This window comes from Camelus dromedarius, chromosome 3, assembly GCF_036321535.1.
Source record: "Camelus dromedarius isolate mCamDro1 chromosome 3, mCamDro1.pat, whole genome shotgun sequence".
NCBI lineage: Eukaryota > Metazoa > Chordata > Mammalia > Artiodactyla > Camelidae > Camelus > Camelus dromedarius.
Genome location: NC_087438.1, coordinates 113,650,355 through 113,671,565, shown reverse-complemented (window position 1 = coordinate 113,671,565; position 21,211 = coordinate 113,650,355). Strand labels below are relative to the sequence as shown.

The 21,211-nt window shown below is 49.2% G+C and overlaps 1 long non-coding RNA gene across 2 annotated transcripts in view; it reads left to right on the top strand.

Moving 5' to 3' along the window:
- The first annotated feature begins 840 nt into the window (after positions 1-840).
- The window catches only part of LOC135321081 (uncharacterized), a 52,004-nt gene continuing 31,633 nt past the window's right edge, over positions 841-21,211 (top strand). For both annotated transcript variants that reach the window (XR_010380506.1, XR_010380505.1), the window contains exons 1-2: positions 841-890; positions 18,694-18,845. This is a non-coding gene — a long non-coding RNA (uncharacterized LOC135321081). The remainder of the gene's footprint in view (positions 891-18,693; positions 18,846-21,211) is intronic.

The window sequence follows — 21,211 nt, the reverse complement described above, 5'->3', positions numbered from 1 at the left end:
ACTGAAGTTTGTCAGTATTTTGCAGAGGAGGAACCAGCCCCAAAGCCCACATTACAAAGCCTGGGCCATAAACCAGGGGTTGCAAACTGTCGCCTGTGGGCAAGCAGCCTGATTGAGTGCAGCCTGCTAGGCAAGGAATGCTTTCTGTGTTTTTAAGTGAAAGAAAAACATATATATAAAAAGAGGAATCAAATTTTCTTGATGCCTGAGAATTATAAGAAATTCAAATCAGCTGCCATAAACAAAGTCTTATGGGAACACAGCCCCGTTCATTAGTTTATATCGTCCTTGGCTGCTTTTGCTACAAGGGCAGAGTTGAAGAGTTGTGACAGAGAGCGTATGGCCTAGAAAGCCTGAAATATTTATTATCTGGCCCTTCATAGAAAAAGCGTGCAGACCTCTGCTGAGAAGCACAGATGCACTGAACAGTTCTGCCCCCAAGGATGCAGAACCCATAAATACCATCCGAGATAACTCAGGGTCCACCTGAAGGCTACGGGGGAGGGAAGCCTTTCAGGTAGGTCATTGCACCGCTCCAAGGAGGGACCCTGGAGAAATCGAGTCCAGCGTCTTCTATTAGATGAGAAAAACTGAGGCCCAGAGACTGGAGGCAACCCGCCCAAGGCCACCCAGCAAGTGGCTAACAGCCAGGTCAGGGGCTGCCTCCCTCGGAGTGGGAGGACGTGGGCCAGCGCCCGGGTGGGCGGCGCCTGGGGCCTCTAAGGTTCAGCTGGGTGGGGAGGGCGGTTGCCGCGGAGGACGGCGGTGGCCCCGCCCGGCCGGGGGAGGGGCGGGGCGGGGCCTGCGCCTCGGGCTCCGCCTCTTTCTCGCTCCCAGCGCGGCGCCTCGCGTGGTTCCCGCCTCCGCTCCGCCCGCGGCGCGCTTCTAAGGTGAGTCTCGCGCCCAGCCGGCTTGCTACCTGGGCTAGGAGATTCGCCCAGGCTTTTTTTGTTTGTTTTCCTTCGATTTTGTAAAGCACGGAAGACACACCCAGCTCCCTGGAGCTCTGAAGGCAACATTTGAACCAGACCTAGCTGGGGAGCTCCTTGGCAGATAAGGAGCTGCCCGGAGGGCAGCCGGGGGCGGGGAGGCGGGGAGGGGGTGCGGTGCGCGGTGGCTCCAGCCGCCAGGCTGGAATCCGAGACCCGCCCCAGCCTGTTTCCCTCTGAGGTGAACTGGGAGGGCCGCCCCAGAGGAATTCAGAAGCTCCGTCTTCTGGCAGCCTGGAAAAATAGTAAAAGTAATAGCCAAAAAAAAAAAGTAATAGCAAACATTTATTAAAGGTGTGACTCAGAATATGTGTTGGAGAGGAACTGTGGAACTGTTAGATCGCTGACCACCAGAAGCCCGAGCTTCCCACGGAGTCCCTCTTACATCACCTGGACCCTGGTTCTCACAAGTCCTAGCTCAACTCCTAATCTGACCCAGTGTCCCCCGCCCCACCTTAAGAGACCACCCTGCCATGGTGTCCTCCTCAGAAAACTGCTGAACCCACAGCCTCTTTTCTGCAGGTTCGCTTCCCCTTCCTGCCCTGAAACCTAACCTTCCCCCAACACACCAGGACCCTGTTCCCTCACTGCCCCCTCCAGGGAAGCTGTTGGTTTTTCCCGCACACGCCTGTAGATCAGGGTCTAGGGGATAAAACCACTTTCTTGCTTGCTCCTTGTGGAGCTTTGCAACCCATTTCTCCTCCTCTCTTCTTGAAACATTACTTCCTGTGGGCTTACTACTGCCATGCTAGACAGCCCACAACCCCTCCTTATTCTCTCACACAAGCTTCTTAGAGGCAGCTTTCACTGGTCAGACATCCACTCCTCTAAATCCTATTGTTACCTGAGAACTGGGTTCATCTCTTGATGGGTGTCTAGCCAAAAGGCACAATCAAGCCAAAGATTGGGAGAAGGATTTATTACTTGAAGCAAGTAAGGAGAACACTGGATGTGGGTGTGGCTCTCTCCCAAAATAGTGTCTCCCCAAACTGCAAAATTGGGGCGGTCTTAAGCTAGGGGTACATGCATATTCATGAAGGGGCTTGAGCAGAGGAGAGTTCAGCATAGACTTGGAGCCAAGGTTGAGTTGTCCAAGCTTTAGTTGATTGAGGTCACGAGGGTCAGCATCATTCCATCCTCCACCTGGGTGGGGGCCTGAGTTCCTGCAGAACTCAAAAATGTATTCCATTGTTACGTGTATCCCTTGAGGAGGAACTAAGACCCTGTTTTATCTGAACTATTGTGTTTTGACTGCTTTTCCTTTGTTCCTGCAGTCCCTTACTTTCCTTAAGATCACTGATTACTGAGCCCTCTTCAAGGGCAAACCGTGTGGCCAGGCTTAGATCACAAAATGACTTAGGCCAAAAATGGCTCCTCTTACGTCAAGAAAGCCATGCCTGGTTGTTCTTCTGGTTACACATCACCATCACTTCACCCTTCACCCCCCTCAGCCACTCCCTTCTATGATCCTGTCCTTGACTCCCACTGCCAGCATCACACCTCCTCCAAAATCCCAGTCTCAGGGATTCTCACTCCCTTTGACTGGCACTTCCTCTCCCTCCTTTTCACCTACTCTTCCCTCCAGCAGCACCTCAACTGCATTTGGACCTCCAACCTATGGTCCCTATTAAGTCTCCCTTTCTTCTACTCCTGTCCCCAGACACCCAGTTCCCCTTCCCAGATTCACCCACTAGTATCAGTTTTGTGCGTATGACTTCCTCTTGCTTTCTTGAAAAGCTTTGGTTCTTCCCCCAAATGTCCTGGTTTTCCTCCTTCCTCACTGGCTGCTCCTTCTCAGTCTCCTAAACAGATTCCCCCTCTGCTTGGCGTCACAGTGTAACACACTCCGCCTCCCCCACTGCGTGGTCCCTGGGCATCTTTTTCATGTCGACACTCTTTCCCTAAGTGATCTGTTCCTGTGCTGTGACTTTTGAAAAGCATGCATAAGCCAGTCACACCCACGTGTATTTCCTTAGTTCTGGCTTCTCCACGTGGTTGTCCAGTAGCCATCTCCAAGCCAGCAGGCATTCCTAGTGACTATCTGCTGTTTTCATGTGCCTAGGACTCTCTCCCCATCTTCCCAATCCTGCTTCCCCCGTCTCCCCCTGATGCAGTAAATGGCATTCTAGCCACAGATACTCAAGCCCAGACAAGGTGCTGTCTCTGATTCCTCTCCTTCCTCCATGGCCACAGTGGACTTCTCATGCGTTCTTGTCAACTCCAGAATGTGTCCCTAAAGCACTGGTTTCCCTGGGTCTCCCACACATAAGTCTGAGCCCTGAACACCCGTCCCCTGGATTTGATGCAGGAAAGCGAATGTGGGGAATGAGCAGGGCCGAGTCCCAGGTCTCGGTTGAGGCCATGGGACGTGCCCCGCCAAGTGTGGGTCCTTGGCTCCGCGCAGGAAAGAATTCAAGTGCGAGCCACCGTTGAGTAAAGGTTGATTTATTTAGAGAGGTGCACACTGCATAGAGTGTAAGGCAAGAGAAAGGCAAGGAAGGAAAGAGGTGTGGGAATTGGGTGCTCAGGTTAAAGTAAAAGTAGGCACACACTCCATAGACAGAGTGCGGGCCACCTCCAAAGAGTAGGGAGAGAAAAGGGCCACTAGGTCTGGTGTTGCCATGTTTTATGGGCTCAGTAGCTTCACACACCTATAGGTGGGACCATTCCAACTGCCCTGGGGAAGGGGCTGGGATTCCCAGGGATGGGGCCACCGCCCATTCTTTGGCCTTTTGCAGTTAGCCTTGGGGCTGTCATGGCACCTGCGGGCATGTTATTTGATCAGGCTGTTACAATGAGCATATAATGAAGCTCAAGGTCTCCTAGAAGTCAAACCTCCTTAAGGCCAACCAGGAGGTGAACCTTCCACCATTTTGGTATTAAATTGCCATTATTCCTTGATTGGCTGTGCCCTGCCCCCTTCCATCCTGTCTCAGATTATCGCACCATCCTTTCACTGGCCTGTCTCCCTGCTGCTTCTGTGAGACCCTGCAGTCTACCCTCCTCTCAGCAGCCAGGGCCACCAGAAGGTCAGGTCGTGCCTCTCCTCAAAACCCTGCTCTGGCTCCCACTTCCCTCTGGGTGAGAGTGGCCAATGATCTGGGTCCTGTGACCTCTTGTCTTAGTCTGTTAGGGCTGCTGTAACCAAGTACTACGGACCGAATGGCTTATAAGCAACGGAAATCTACTTCTCACAGTTCCGGAGGCTGGAAGTGGGAGGTCAGGGTGCCAGCCTGGGGGACAGGGAGCTCTCTGGGGCCTCCTTTATAAGGGCACTAATCCCATGCAGGCCCTTATGTCCCAATCACCTCTCAAAGGCCCCTGAGACTTCCACTCTGGGGGGTTAGGACTTTAGCATATGAATTTGGGGGAGACGCAGACATTCAGACGTAGCCCCCTTTCAACTCATCTGCTAGTCCACCCGCCACACCAGCCTGCCCCTGGTGGTCTCCTCTCCCAGGGTGGCTCACCTCTCACCTCCCATGTTGGGTCCAGGGCCACCTCCTCAGGGCCCAGAGGAGACACTTGTCCTCATTATTAGACAGTCTCCCTCGGGGCCAGAGGGGGCGCTGTCGCTGAGGGCAGGAATTTGTGTCTGTACGGCCCTCTGACGCGTACTCTGAACCTGGGACCGAGCCTGACACCCAGGAGGCCTTCAGAAGTATTTTCAGAATAAATGAAACCAAATGCGCTGCAGCCTTCAGGGCCTTTGCCTTAGCAGTTCCATTCCCCCAGCTCCTTGCAGTTGAAAAGACAAGGTCTCTTCCCTGTGCTGTAGCCCCTGGCATCTCTCACATTTTCCTGATAACACTTATCACCGCCTGATAAATTTAGTGGTGTCTCCCCTACCTGGTGGTAAAGTATGCTGTCTCCTTGCCCTGCAGTGTTTCCTAGTAGGCACATGCTAATGAGATCAGGATTTCTTCACCTCCACACTATTGACATTTGGGACTGGAAAGTTCTTTGTAATGGGGATTATCTGCTGCATTTTGGGATATTTAGCAGCCTCCCTGGCCTCACCCGACTAAATGCCAATAGCAAACCTTCTCCCGCACACCAGCTGGGGCACCCCAAAATGTCTCTAGGCATTCACACTGTTCACCTGGGAGCAAAAATCACCCCTGGTTGAGAACCACTGAATTAGTTGAAAGAATGGATGAATGAATGAGTGAATGAATGAATGAACTCAATTCTGAGCTCTACCCTGAGCTCTTTTCTCTACTCCCTAGATTAAAAAGTGCTTTCTGGAGGTGAGGGTATAGCTCAAGAGGTAGAGCACATACTTAGCATGCACAAGGTCCGGGTTCAATCCCCAGTACCTCTTCTGAAAATAGAGATAAATAAACCTAATCCCCACTCAAAAACAAAAAGCTTTCCTGCAGATCCCCAGCTCCATTGAGAGAGAGCACAGAAAAGGCTTGGCCATTTCTTTCCACCCAAAACAATATCCCAAAGCCTTACACCCATAGAATGTCCTCCGAAACCCCTCAGAGCTCCCCCCTCCCCAGTTGTATAAGTTTATAGCGACTCAGTTTTTTACCTCCTAGAAAGATGTATGTCTGTGTGTCTCCAGAGTAGGGGTGAGGATGGAAAAAGTCACCATGCTCTCCTTAACCCAGTTCTTCCCAGGTTAACATTAGCCTTACTATACTTCCCTCCTACCCTGCAACGCAGCCCTGGGTATTGAAGAAGGAGGGAAAAGGCTCTTGAATTTTTAAATCAACTCTTTTTTCCCAAATAACTTCTGGCAGCCACAGCCTAAAGAATCATCCATTCATACATTTATTTAACTAACCTTTATTAAGCATCTCCATGTGCCTGGGACTATGTTAAATGCTTTATACATCAATTACATGTTTTATATCCTTTTCATCGTCACAACTCCATGAGATAATGTTATTATACCCATTTTACAGATGAGGAAAATAAGGCACAGGGTAGGAAAGTCAGGGGTTGGCTCTTTGCAAAACCTTAAGACCAGTGGGCATGAAATCCCAGCTTAAGTCCAGCCACACTGTAGACAGAGCCCCTTGGATGCTCCTCAGGCATCTCATACTCAGCAGGCCCAGGGAACTCCTCTCTCATCCTCCCAGCACCCACCCTTCCATTTGCCTGTCCTAGCCGTCAGAACCCTGGCCTCTGCTCTGCCCCCCACTCCCAGATCTAATCAATCACCCTAGCCCTCCTTATCTTTGGAAACTCCACCAAAGCAGCCTCCAGGCATCTACCCCCAGCCCACCACATCCTTCTTCCAGACATCAAGCTTTCTAAATGCAAATCATCACGACACACATCCTTCAGTGGTTCCCCAGCGTCTTGAGGATAAAGTCCACATTCCAGCCACTTCTTAAATCTCCAGTTCCTCCTGGCTCCTCCCAGAGCTGAAGTTCTGGTCCAGGCTGTTGCTGGAATTGGAGATTTCTTATACCTCTGGGCCTCTACATGGGCTGCTCCTGGCTCCTCTCTCTGCCTGGACAATGTTTGATTGGCTTATAGAACTCAGCCCAGCCTTCTCTGCCCCTGAGGACAAGGTGATGCCATGACACCCAATGCCCATCCCTATCCTGTTGGAATTGTTGTCTGTCTGTCCTGTTCCCCAAGTAGAAGGGAAGCTGCACAGTCCTAGAAGCCCAGTGGTCTCGTAAGCAAGGCCCTGGCAGACACAGCAGGCTCTCATACTGCATGTGTTCTGTGACGGAATGAACAGATGAGCAAGTGGAAGGATCAGTCTGGATGCCAAGCGGACAGGCAGGCACATACACACACTTGTCCTAGAGCGGCGGCCCTCACACTCACGCAGTGGAGTGGCCCAGAGCCTTGGCGATGGAACGGGTTTGCATGCTGATTCGGGCAGTATCTGTGTGCGTGACGTGAGGTGGGCTCACTGTGCCTTGGGTCTTCTCTTCCACTTGTAAAATAGGACAATAATGTCATCTTCAAGTGCTTAAAATAAAAAGCATGGCCATGCAAAGGGCTCTGCAGACAGTATTAGCAGATGGTGGTTCTGTCTATTTCTGCTGCTTGCAAGATGGTGTGATGACAAAGATGAGGATTTGGTGATCAGGCTGCCCCGGGTCCAAATATTGGCTCTTCCAAGTACTAGCTGTGTGATTTGGGGCAGACTACTCAACCACTGGGAGCCTCTGAGTTTTCCCATTTAGACTGAGATAATAATACCTACCTCCCAGGGTTGCTGTGAGAATAACATATGTAAAGCACTTAGCTCTGGGCCTCAGTAATGGTCGTCTGTATTTTTAGCCACAATTCCTGTGGTTCACTCAAGTCCTATAATGTAGTGTGATGGGCGGGAACCCTGGATCTCCACGAGTGACTCAGACTTCTCTCTGCTGTTCAGTTGTCAGTCTGTACAAAGGGTCAGCTCAGCCGGCTCCCTCTGGCTCTGAAGTGCCGTGATCCTGAGTCCTGGTCTTTTTCGTCCCTGACACTACCTGGCACCCTCTCCAAGGAAACTCACCATCCAGGGAAGGAGGAAATACCCCTTCTCTGTATCTCCAGCTCAGCACCCCTGGCCTTATCAAAGGTGGCTTACCCCATTACTCACCCCCTCTGGGGTCTCTGTGCTTTTCACTTCCAGCAGGTGCCAGCGGGTTAATCCGAGGCACTAATGGAACCCACAGGAATTCAGTGATAGCTCACTAATGGGCCGCCCCATCTGCCTCCCTGTAACACAACACCTTCTCCCGGGTGAAAGGTACTCAGGGACTTCCTATTGGCTCCAATCTGCTGGTTTCTGACATCTTGAGAGGCAGAAGGCTGGAGAGGGAAGGAGGTGGACTGGTAGAAGTGGGGACAGGGTGGGAGAGGCTCTGAGCCAGCCGTCAGCACAGCTGGGCTCCCATCCTAGCTCTGCCACTGCCCTGCTGTGTGAGCTGCACAAATCCAGTCCCCTCTCTGGGCCTCGGTCTCTTCGTTTACAGCAGGCTGGGCTGTAAAGGCTTTGCTGGAGCTAGCATTTTGGAATTTTCAAGTCCTGTCACTTTTGCAGCTGAGGGATGAGTGTCCTTTCAGCCTCATTCAACGTCCAAAAACTATGGAGCATTCAAGATAGCTAACATTTCCATCACTCCCCAAGAGGTGCAATTTTCGAATTCCCAATTTGGAATTCCCTTCCCACCCCCTTTACCCTCTGGTAACCATAAGTTTGTTCTCTATGTCTGTGAGTCTGTTTCTGTTTTGTAGATAAGTTCTTTTGTGTCCTTTTTTTTTTAGATTCCACATATAAGTGACATCATATGACATTTTTCTTTCTCTTTCTGGCTTCACTTAGAATGACAGTCTCCAGGTCCATCCATGTTGCTGCAAATGGCCTTATTTTATTCTTTTTTTATGGCTGAGTAGTATTCCATTGTATAAATATACCACATTTTCTTTATCCAGCCATCTGTCGATGGACATTTGGGTTGTTTCCATGTCTTGGCTATTGTAAATAGTGCTGCTGTGAACATTAGGATGCATATGTCTTTTTGAATTATAATTTTCTCAGGATATATGCCCAGGAGTGGGATTTCTGGATCATACAGTAAGTCTATTTTTCGTTTGTTAAGGAATCTCCATACTGTCATCCATAGGGGCTGCACAACTTTACATTCCCACCAACACTGTAGGAAGGTTCCTTTTTCTCCACACCCTCTCCAGCATTTATCATTTATAGACGTTTTAGTGATGGCTATTCTGACTGGTGTCAGGTGATACCTCTTTGTAGTTTTGATTTGCATTTCTCTAACAATTAGTGATGTTGAGCATTTTTTCATGTGTTTGTTGGCCTTCTGGATGTCTTTTTTGGAGAGATGTCTATTTAGGTCTTCTGCCCATTTTTTGATTGGGTTGCTTGTTTCTTTGATAGTAAGGTGTATGAGCTGTTTGTATATTTTGGAAATTAGTCCCTTGTTGGTCGCAACATTTGTAAATATTTTCTCCCATTCTGTAGGTTGTCTTTTCTTTTTGTTGATGGTATCCTTAGCTGTGCAAAAGCTTTTAAGTTTAATTAGATCCCTTTTGTTTATTTTTGCTTTTATTTTTGTTACTCCAGGAGCTGGTTCAAAAAATATATTGCTGTGATTTATGTCTGTGAGTGTTCGGCCTGTGTTTTCCTCTAGGAGTTTTATAGTATCTGGTCTTAACATTTAAATCTTTAATTCATTTTGAGTTTATTTTTGTGTATGGTGTTAGAGAATGCTTTAATTTCATTCTTTCACAGGTAGCTATCCAGTTTCCCCAGCACCACTTATTGAAGAGACTGTCTTTTCTCCATTGTACATTCTTGCCTCCTTTGTCATAGATTAATTGACCATAAATGCATGGATTCATTTCTGGACTTTCTATCCTGTTCCATTGATCTATGTGTCTGTTTTTGTGCCAGTACCATACTGTTTTGATTACTGTAGCTTTGTAGTTTAGTCTGAAGTCAGGGAGCATGATTCCTCCAGCTCTGTTCTTCTTTTTCAAGATTGTTCTGGCTATTCGGGGTCTTTTGTGTTTCAATATAAATTTTAACACTTTTTGTTCCTGTTCTGTGAAAAATGTCATTGGTAATTTGATAGGGATTGCATTGAATCTGTATGTTGCCTTGGCTAGTAAGGCCATTTTAGCAATACTGATTTCTTCCAATCCAAGAACACAGTGTATCTTTCCATTTGTTTATGTCGTCTTCAGTTTCTTTCATCAGTGTCTTACAGTTTTAAGAGCACAGGTCTTTTGCCTCCTTGGGTAGGTTTATTTATTCCTAGGTATTTTATTCTTTTTGGTGCAATGGTAAATGGTATTGTTTCCTTAATTTCTTTTTCTGCTATTTCATTGTTAGTGTATAGAAATGCAACTGATTTCTATATATTAATTGTGTATCCTGCAACTTTGCCAAATTCATTGATGAGTGCTAGTAGTTTTCTGATCACTTCTTTAGGGTTTTCTATGTATAGTATCATGTCGTCTGCAAACAGTGACAGTCTTACTTCTTTTCCGATTTGGATTCCTTTTATCTTTTTCTTCTCTGCTGTGGCTGGGACTTCCAAAACTATATTGAATAAAAGTAGTGAGAATGGGCATCCTTGTCTTGTTCCTGATCTTAGAGAAAATACTTTCAGCTTTTCCCCATTAAGTATGATGTTAGCTGTGGGTTTGCCATATGTGGCCTTTAGTATGTTGAGGTATGTTCCGTCTGTGCCCACTTTCTGGAGAGTTTTTGTCATAAGTGAATGTTGAATTTTATCAGAAACTTTCCCTGCATCTATTGGTATGATCATATGGTTTTTATTCCTCAATTTGTTAATGTGGTGTGTCACATTGATTGATTTATGGATATTGAAAAAAGTGTTGCGTCCCTGGGATAAATTCCACTTGATCATGGTGTATGATCCTTTTAAAGCATTGTTGGAGTTGATTTGCTAGTATTTTGTTGAGGATTTCTGCATCTATATTCATAAGTGATAATGGCCTGTGATTTTCTTTTTTTGTGATATCTTTGTCTGATTTTGGTATCAGGGTGATGATGGCCTCATAGAGTGAGTTTGGAAGTGTTCCTTCCTCTGCAGTTTTTTGGAATAGTTTCAGAAGGATAGGTGTTAACTCTTCTCTAAATGTTTGGTAGAGTTCACCTGTGAAACCGTCCGGTCCTGGACTTCTGTTTATTGGGTTTTAAATTACTGATTCAATTTCAGTGCTGGTAAGTGGTCTATTCATATTGTCCATTTCTTCTGGGTTCAGTCTTGACAAATTGTATTTTTCTAAGAAATTGTCCATTTCTTCTACATTGTCCTTTTTGTTGGTGTATAGTTGTTCATATTAGCCTCTTATGATCCTTTGTATTTCTGTATTGTCAGTTGTGACTTCTTTTTCATTTCTGATTTTATTAATCTGGGCCCTCACCCTTTTTTTCTTGATGAATCTGACTAAAAGTTTATCGAAGAACCAGCTTTTAGTTTCATTGACCTTTTGTATTGTTTTTTTCAGTCTCTATTTTATTTATTTCTGCTCTAATCTTTATGATTTCTTCTACTAACTTAGGGTTTTGTTTGTTCTTCTTTCTCTAGCTGCTTTAGATATAAAGTTACGTTGTTTCCTTGAGATTTTTCTTCTTTCCTGAAGTAGGCTTGTATCGCTATAAACTTCCCCCTGAGAACTGCTTTTGCTGTGTCCCAGAGGTTTTGGATTGTTGTGTTTTCATTTTCATTTGTCTCAAAGTATTTTTTGATTTCCTCTTTGATTTCTTAAGCGATCCATTGTTTGTTTAGTAGCATATTATTTAGCCTCCACGTGTTTGCAGTTTTTTTCTTGTCGTTGACTTCTAATCTTATAGTGTTGTTGTCTGAAAAGATGCTTGATATGATTTCAGTTTTTTTTAAATTTACCAAGATTTGTTTTATGGCCTAGCATGTGATCTGTCCTGGAGAATGTTCCATGTGCACTTGAAAAGAATGTTTATTCTGCTGCTTTTGACTGGAACTTGAAAATCAGGGGTGGGGGAGATGTAATTTGATTGATTGATTGATTGACTTTAATGGAAGTACTGGGGATTGAACCCAGGACCTCGCGCATGCTAAGCATGTGCGCTACCGCTGAGCTACACCCTCCCACCAAAAATGGCCTTTTAGAAGAGGAGGAAGATTGGTGTGGCTGGAGCACAGTGAGCAGGGAGGGCAGTGGGGCTGGAGGGAGGGACTGGAGCAGATCAGCCTAGAGGTCTTTCCTCAGGCAGGCAGACCCCTCCCCCAGGTCTGGGTGCGTGCTCCCCGTTCCTTCCCTGTCATTGCAGCTGTCACACTGCATCGTCATCGCCTGCTCATTCCTCTGACTCCCCACCCAGATCACGATTTCCTAAGGACAGAAACCACCTCCAGTAAGTGCTGGGCCTTCTAGCCTTGACTGATAGCATAAAGCAAGGTACACGTCATCCACAGAGCTGCCAAACACGGTCTCTCCAGTCTGCCGTGTCTCAGGAAACAGCACCCCCATTCATCCAGCAGCTCAGAGAAAAACCCCCCAGAATCATCATGGATGCCTTGACTTCAATTTCTCAGGAACAGACCTGTCGTCTCTACCTCTTGAACCATCCCGCACCTGCCATGGTCACCTCCCTGGCCCAGGTCCCCATGAGAACTGCTCAGCTGCTCCCTCTTCTACTCCCTCAACACATCACTCCCTGCTTAAAATGTTGACAGCTAATTTTTATTTTTTTTATTGGAGACTGAAAAGCAAAACAAAAACAATAGCACAGTCACTTCCCACTGTGCTTAAAATAAAACCTTTATCCTGGCCTACATGTCCTTGCTGAGCTGGCCTTGTCTGGGTCTCAAGCTCAGCTCCAACATGCTCCTTTTTGCTCCTCTAGCCACGCTGGCCCCTCTCTCTTCTTTTTCTGATTCTTACATACTCCCAGGTTTACTCCTGCCTCAGGACCTTTACATGTGCCTAGGCCCTTTGCCTAAAATGCTATTACCCCCAGATTTTCACCTGGCTGTGTCCTCTTCATCCCGACTCAACTCCAGTGTCACCTCCTTGGAGGGGCCTTGGAGCCTGCCCACCCTCACCATCATTACTTGCCATTACTTGCCTTCCTATGTCCAGCATCTCTACCTGCTGTTTCCTTGTTTGTCCGTTCAGTTATTTGTTTATTGCCAGTCTTATCTCCCTTGAAGGTATGCTACATGAGAGCAGGGTTTATTTACGTCACTCAGAGCTGTAGCCGCAGAACCTGGCCTGTGGTAGGCCCTCAGTTATTCCTTCTTGAATGAAAGAATGGCTTGATCTCCTCCATGTGCCACGCTCCGTTCTCAGCACTTTAAGTGTATTATCTGACTGCATCTCCCAGCGGCAACCCGGAGAGAGAAGCCGCAGCTTAGAGAGGTGAAGTGACATGCCCAAGGTCATGTAGCGAGGAAGGGATGGAGCCTGGATTCAAATCAGCCAGCCCCTCAAGACCACATGAGCAGTTTTAACAAAGGGCTGATCCTCAGAGCAAACCCTCATGCTGCATGAGTGAATGAAGAAACTACAAACACCTGGACCGAGTGGCATGGCTGAATGACAGCGTTTCCAGCTTCAAGAGCTGGCAGTCTTCATCTTCTTGGCTCTCTGTTGTTGGAGTGGAGAAAGAGCAGAGGGCTCTCACTGACGGAGGGACTCTGCTCTGCCAGGTGCTCTACCCAGTCACCCTGGTGGTTATCTGCTCTGTCCAGAGACTGGCATGTCACCCTGGGCGGCGGGGGAGGGGCCCCAGGGAGCATCCTGGTAGCTGGAGGCGCTCCCAGGGCGGCTCTGCTATCTTGCGAGAGCCGCGTCTCTGGCTGGCTGCCCACCCGCCTGCCAGCCGGAGCTCCCTGGCTCATCAATCACGCGGCTGCGCTCTACCAGGCTGGATCTCAGAGGAAGACAAGTCAGCCGAAGATGGAATGGGCCGCAGGCTCAGGAGGAAATCGAAGACACTGGGAGGTGGGGTGGGGGGAGAGGCCCAGAGAGACAGCTGAGGACGAGATCGACGCCCCCTCCGCTAAGGAGGGTCGATCTGGGGGAGGAGGCAGGGGCAGGGTTCCCACTGGAAAAGCAGTGGGGTGAGCAGAAGAGGTGGAGAAAATGGCTGGTGTGGGCGGGGGTGGTTTCCCATTGCAACGGAAATTCAGTCTTCCCTGGTGCCCTGCTGCCTCCCGCAGCCCCGGGGAGCGGGCTGACAGCTCTGGGGAGGCGGGCAGCTCCTGGCGGCTGAGTGACTGATTTACCGCAGGCTCGGCTGCCCCCCAGCCCTGCTGTGGCCCCCGGTGGCCTGGCTTCCCGGCACCCCCGTCTCCCCACCCCCGCGGGGAGCCGGGCGGCGGGAGTGGCTGCGGCGGCTCGGTCTTCCCCACCCCTCTCCTTTCTCAGATCTGAGCCTCCTGGGACTGGAATTGCGCTGTCTCCCTGGAGAGGCTCTGCGGAAAGTCAGGAAGTCTGTGCCGAGGACTCCTTGGAGATCTCCAAGTCCAGAGAGGCAAATCCGCAGACTTTTGTTTTTGTTTTTCTTTTCAGTCTACATAGTTTAAAAAAAAAAAAATCCGATTTCTTGCTGGTATTTAAAAAATCCAACGATCTGGCAACTCTGAGTTGGCTTTCCCAGAGCTGAGCCCCCGACACCGCCTACACCCCTCTGTGGTACTGAGCACAGCCCCGTGGCTTGGAGGTTTCCACCGCTCACCTATTCTCAACCCCCGACTGGGGAAGGTGAGGCCCACAATGGGTCCCAGGAGGGATGGTTAGCCCGAGGACGCAGAGGCCTCCTAGTCTCATGTCCCAGGGCTGCCTTCTGTGAGGTGTGATCTGGGCAAGTAACCGAAGAACCCCTCAGAACTTCTGTTTACTCATTTATCAAAGGGAGATAATCACAGTGAACTTGTGAGGACTAAATGAGATACAAGCACATTTAGCTTTTAGGACCATCCCTGTATGTTTACCAGGAAGATACTCTTAGTTTTGAGTAGGTAATATGTGTGATAATATATACATTCCAGTTAATATTCACACACACACACACACACACACACACAGAACTACGCCAAAACTCAGTGGCTTGAAACAACGATATATTATTGTCCCTTGCAGTTCTGTGGCTGACTTGGTTCATATGAGCACATGGCAGCTGAGTACGGTCATCTGAATGCTTGACTGGGGCTAAACTTGCAAGATGGCTCCTTCACATGACTACATATGATGTTAGCTGGAGCTCAGGTGGGACTGGGGACCACAGTGCCTACAGCGGGGCACTCCGTGTGGCTTAGACTTCTCTCAGCATGGAGGCTGGTTTCTGAAAGAAGAAAGTGTCTTTGGTGTCGCTACATGACCTTTGATGACCTAGTCTTAAAAGCATCACTTTTCATAGCATCACTTCCACCATCCTTCATTGGTCTAAGCAGATGTAAGCCCGCTCAGATGGAACAGTATGGGACACAGAACCCCCCACCTCTCAGAGAATTTAGGGCCACGTTTTTTAAATCACCACAACATATATGTAAACTGAAAAACAAGTCTCACTTCTACCCCACTCCCCCAGGGCTGAATTACCCTCCCTTACAGCAACACTACTAACCAATTTTCTGTATTCCTTCCAAAAGAGAGTCCACACATGCACAGGTGTGAGTGTTTTGCCTATACAGATATCCCTGCTATCTACCCTGGTCTTCCAAACGCTGTTCCAATTCAGGAACCACATGGATTCAGGTAGCCTCTTGGATGAACAATTTGCTAGCAAACTCTTGCAGTTTGCTATCTGAAATGAAATCTAGGAGTCAGAGATTCCCATAAGGTAGCATCCGTTGCTTTGAAGCCCTACTGTCTGAATTCAGAAACCAAGTAGATGTGGATAGCAAGAGATGTGTGTAGAAATACACACAAAACGTTTCTTCCCTGCTCCCCACCAAACTGAACATGAGCGTACTGGACACGCTGCTCTGTGCCTTGCATTTTTCTCTTAATAATTTGTCTCGAAGAGCAGCCTGTTTCAGCACATAGAGATGTCTCTTTCCTGGTGGGTGCACAGAGTGTTCCATTGTTCAAGTGCACCAGGATCTGCTTAAGCAAATCACCTCCTATTGGCTACTTTTTCCCCCCTAGTCTTCTGTGAATCATAACCCACACCGCAGTGAATAGCCTTGCCCAGGAGCCTTTATGCACTTGTGTAAGATTATCTGCGTGATACATCCCTAGAGGCAGAATTCTGGTCCAAGGGAAACGTTCCCACCAGCATCTCTCCGCCATCCTGGCAGGACAGGCTCAGGCTCTGCATCTCTCGGGTTCTGGCCTGGACCTTTGGCCCTTGCCCGTGCTGTCGCCTGTGGGATCCTGCGTCCCAGCTGCTCACTGAGGTTGTGTCAGAGCCCGCAGGGGTGAGGAAAATATTGGAACTCTGCAGGGACAGAGATGATGGCCTTTGCAAAAGGAGGGTGTGGGGAGCTGGGGGACACCTTACCCCACTTATTTGCCTCCGGTTTTGCAGCAGCAGCAGCTGCGTCTATTTCTCTCCGACCCCAAAGCGGTGGCTGGGGAGCTTCAGGCTGCTTTCACTCCCTCTCAAGAGAAACACGATGCTTGCTTCTTGTGGCAGCTCTGCACCCAGCTGTTTAGAGCCATCTGTAGAAGCTTCCAGATGTTCAGAGGCCCAGAGGAGGAGGCACCATCAGGAGCCCCAACTGCCTGTTCCCCAGCCTTTCACTGTCCCAGAATGCCCATAACTGCTCTTGTACCAGACACAATAGTAAACCAGGAGTCAGGGACCTAAATTCCTGTTTATGGGCACAGTTGCCTTTATGTGCCCTGCATTTTGATGGGGAGGCAGTGACGCACGGTGGGTATGCAGGTCATTTACTGTTTATCCTCAGAGCCATGCCCTGTCCTTCCCCTGCTGGGCTCTCATCTGGGTGTGTTGAACTACATTTCCCAGGCTCCCCTGCCCACTGGCTTCCTGTTAAGTTTGGCCAACGGGAGGCACTGGCAGATTAGAGAGCAGGGGGTGGGGAGAAGTCGGGATGTATCCTTCACACCACCGCTCCTGCCGCCTCTGGCAGTGACTCCAGAGGATGGCCCCTGCCTCAGGTGTCCTAGCTCCTACCACGTGGCCAAAGTCCCTGGGTAGTGATGTCCTTCCCACCGTTGTCAGTCTCCAGGTTGCCCCACTTTGCCTTGGTTTTCATCTCTTCTAGCCCTTGTCTAACTAGTTGCCCATATTAAATTCCTACTCCTGAGCTCTGTGGTGTGGGTTTTGGTTTCCTGCCTGGACCACTACTGATGCAATGGGTGAGCATGTGGACTCAGGTCAAACCCTGTGAGATCCTGGGCAAGTTATTGACCTCTCCGTGCCTCGGTTGCTTCATCTGTAAAATGGGAATTATAATAATAATAATAGTACCTATCTCCTTAGCTTACTGTGGAAGTCAGCTGGACTCATAGTTTGTAAAGTGCTTAGAACAATGCCTGGAATATATCAAGCATAGTACCAAGCTTAGGTTTATTCATTTTTTCTCATTTAGTCCTCACAACTTCTCTGAGAGGCAGGAGCTGTTATTGTCCCAGTTTGATAGATAAGGAAACAGAAGCACAGAAAGATAAGGTGACTAAGGTCACGCAGCTGTAGCGACAAGATTCAGACCAAGTCAGTGGGACTCCAGCATGCAGCCGCCCCACCATGCAGCCCCCCCCAGATCACATGCGGTGGGCAGGCTGGGACCTTGGATGGGCTGCCGCAGCTCCAGTGTACCTGGTGGGCACTGGGTGTTTGGCCTGCCTGTCACCATTTCCTCACCCACAGCCCATCCTTGCAAATGGGAAGCCAACACAGCCAGCATCCTGCTCCCCAGGCCAGAAGGAAATGGGTGAGACTGTGTCCTGGATGGGAAGAGGGGATGGAGAAGGAGCTTAAGACCACTTTCCCCCTCCTTATTGGTCGCTGAGCTCTTCTGTGGTGGTAGATAATTGTGCTCAGGGTTTTACGTGCCAAATGGCTTAAGAGTCTTGGAGCTACACGTAAAGGAAACCCAACTAGATTGACTTAGGGCAAATGTGAATGAATTTGTTCTGCAAACTGGGAAGTCCAGGAGTGGATTTGGCTTTAAGCAATGCATCTTTTTTAATTAAAAAAAAATTTTTTTTTGGCAGGGGATAGGTAATTAGGTTTATTTATTTTTATTTTATTTTATTTTACTTTAATAGAGGTACTGGGGATTGAACCAAGGACCTCCTGCCTGCTAAGCACACACTCTACCACTGAGCTATCCCCTCCCCGCCAAGCAGTGCATCTTGATGTCGTCATCAACATCATCGTCTTTGCTTTATTTCCTTCTAAGAAGTGACTTTATCCACGGGTAGATGGTCTCTCTCCAAACTCACATTCTCCTAGATCTGTAACCCCAGAGAGGAGAGACCCAGACTCTGGTTAGCTTGCTTGTGTCTTGAGTCCATCCTGGGGACTCACCACTGTTGCCAAGAAGAAGATAGCGTGACTGGCTGGCTGGTCAGTGCCCCATCCCTGTGGCCTGGAAGAGGCCAAGGTGCTGTGATGGAAAGTCTCAACGGAGCACCTAGAATGGTGTGGATCCCCAAAGAAAGGGAGGCTTTGCAGGCAATGTAAAAAGACAGAGTAAAGAAATGAATTCCTGACTGTGTCCCCAGATACACCTTACTATATTGAATCCCTACTATCATTACTTTGTTTTGCAGAAAAGGGGACGGACACAGACAGGTTGAGTATGAAGGCCACGCTTCTTAGCCCAGCTAGGATGGGGGCCCAGGGTTGCCTGTCCTCACAGGCCCTGCAGAGCTCAAGGACTGCGTGGGAAAGGGAGGAATCGGGAGTGGGAGATGAGATGGAAGATGAGGCTCTGGGCCCTGCCTTCAGTCATTGCCGATAGGAAAACCCAAGCTTTCGCTGTGGGCACCGAGCTCCCAAGACTTGAGCTCTGGGGCTCTGTGCGCAGCTCTGACCGGAACCCGAGCTGGAGATCCTTTAGCGTGTCTTCTCCTCTGTGGGCACAAATCTGGCTTGGCCCGGGCTTCAGATTTGGGGCTGAGCTGTGTCGCTTGCCATCTGTGTGTGTGTACCTGCAGGAAGCAGTCCTCGTCAAAGCCCCTTTCATTCCCTCATTCCCTGGTGGAAATGCCCTGCACCTCTCCCCACGCCAGCTCTGCCCCAGCCAGTCCCCTTGACGGCCTCAGCCTCTCTCATCCCCTGCAGGTTGAATGTCACGCTGCTCCGTTGACCTGCCTGGACAGCATTTCCTTTCCCCTCTGTTCACCTGACTCCTTATCATCCTGTGGAATTCAGCTCAGTGGTTACTTCCTTCAGGAAGCTTCTGTGACATGCCGGCCACTCTCCCCAGCCTAGAGGTACCTTCTCTGTGTTTATTTCTCACATAGCAGTAATCACGTTCTGATGAATTTCTTCTTCCTGGTCTGTTTTCCTTCCCAAATTCTAAGGTCTCAGAGGTTGAGAACTTCATTTCTAAACACAATTGATACTCCATAAATGTGTGTTGAATTAACAAATGAATGACTAAAGGGCACCACTGGGACCTGGGACATTCCCTTTTGCAAGTCGAGGCGCTGGCCAGGGCTGCCTAGGGTTTATGTTGGGGGTGCTGACAGGGCAGGAATGCAGCCAGGATCCTTGGCTTCTTGGGAAAATTCCTGTAGTTGCAGGCAACCAGGGCAGGATTTCAGAGGCCCAGGTCCTTGCTGGAGTCTCTGTCCACCCCCCCCAAAAGTAGATAAAATAGAACTTACTCCTTAGGCAAATTACAGAGTAAATCATAATTACATAATATAATTATATAATAATCTCACGTGGAATGTTGGAGTCCTGGAAGCCAATGTCAGAGGTAGATTTTTTGTTGGTAAAACTGATGTAAAAGAAGAAAAACCTTCCTTCTACCCTCTTAGGTTTTGTATTTGGGGGCCCGCAGATTAAACCAACAACAGCCAGATCAGTAATAAAAAAGATAAGTTTAATCACTTAATATGCAGGAGTTTACATAAAAATGTGACTTAAGGAGGTGGTTAGAATTTGGGGTTTATAGACCATCTTAGTAGGGGAAGGGGAGGAGGGAGAAGGGCACTTATAGGAAAACAAGTGACTTTGAGGAAAGAGAAATGGGCCCTTAGGAGACTAGATGAGAGATATGATAGCTTTAGGACAATGTCTGTTCAGGCAGGTAATTCCAGTCTCTGGTCAGTCTTCCCTTTTTGCTCCCCAGGGAGGGATTTAGGACAGTTGAGTTCTTTTGAGAAGCTATGCTTTTAGGCAAGTAAGAGATAGCAAGAACTCAAATGCTTTCTGCTCAAAGTGATTTTTATGCCACAGCGGCATATTCTTGACTTTTTCACTGAAAAGTCCAGGGATTCAATACTTCATCAGTTATAGCTGGATCCAGGGGCTGAAACCATTTTGTCAAGTCTCAGCTGACAAATCAATGCATCCTTCAGTCTGGTCCCCTCGCCCTCCCTCTACTTCTCACCCTCTTTTTCCACGCTGTCTTTTCCTGTGATGGCTTCGTCCTCAAGCAGGCTCCTCCCATGTCACGGCCAGATGGTCTCCAGCACCTCCAGATGTGCGGGAAGCCAATTGCTGGCAGTGCCTCTTTTCCCAAGAGTTCCAGCAAAATTCCTTGGGTTGGGTCTCATTGGACCCAGCAGAGGAAGAAATCGGCTGATCAGCCGGGCCCGGCCCAGCACACACACCTGCCCTGGAGCCAGGCAGGTAGAGAGGCCAGGTCAGCCTCACCCAATCTGCCTGGACTGAGAGTGGAGGAGGGGTGGTTTCCCGGAGGGTAACTAGGGTGCTGCTAACAGAAGGAACGAAGTGGATTCCTGGCGAGGGAAAACCAGAGGTGTCTACTATACAGAGAGAGGTCTACAGTGTGAGAAAAGCTGAATCGTAGTCATGGACTCACAGAGTCTCAGAGGGTCAGAGCTGAAAGGTCCCTTAAAAGTGGGTTCTTGCAGCCCTTTTGTGACAGCTGCTTCCCTGGTGCCCCAGGGAGCGCCATCCTGTCCCTGGCTGTTGCCTGACTCCAGGGAGCCTGAGGGGTCGGTGGGGGGAGGAAAGGCGCCCCGGTATCCTCCTCCCCTCGCACTGCTGGAAGACTCTGGGTCACAGCTGCCCACCAGGGGCCTTGGTTATGCTCCTTCCCAGTGTGCTCTGGGCTCTGGCCATCTGCCAGGCTGGCGGGCAGCCATGCTGACTGTGGACTGTAAACTCCCTTCTTGACACGGAGGCCCAGTTGGAAAGATATCCGGGGCTCCTCGGGAGCTAGAAGCAAGCCAGGGAGCAGGCGGGAGTCCAGCCTGAGGCCGAAGCCCAGGGCCCGCCTCTGGCCGAGGATGCCCAGTCTCCCCTCTCCTCCCCTCCATCCACCAGCCCTGGGAGGTGGGGCACCGCCCCTCCAACCACAGACCGGAGCATCCTGTTCAAACCTGTTCAGACACTCTAGAGGCCTGGGGCCATTATGCTTCTCCCAAAGGAGAGCTGAAAGCTAGAGGAAAGGATGGTTTACTAAACAAAGCCTTACAGCCTGGAAAGGCCAGGCCTTCCCCTCCCTCTTCCCCTCCTTTTTGCTGAACCGGCAGAGATTCAGAGGCTCAGCAGAGGACAAACCAGGTCTCAGAGAGATTCCCCTGCGGCTCCTGCCATCCTTCCTTCCTTCCCGCCCTCCTCCTCTCTTCACTTGTCCCTCCACAGAACGTTCCAGCAGAAA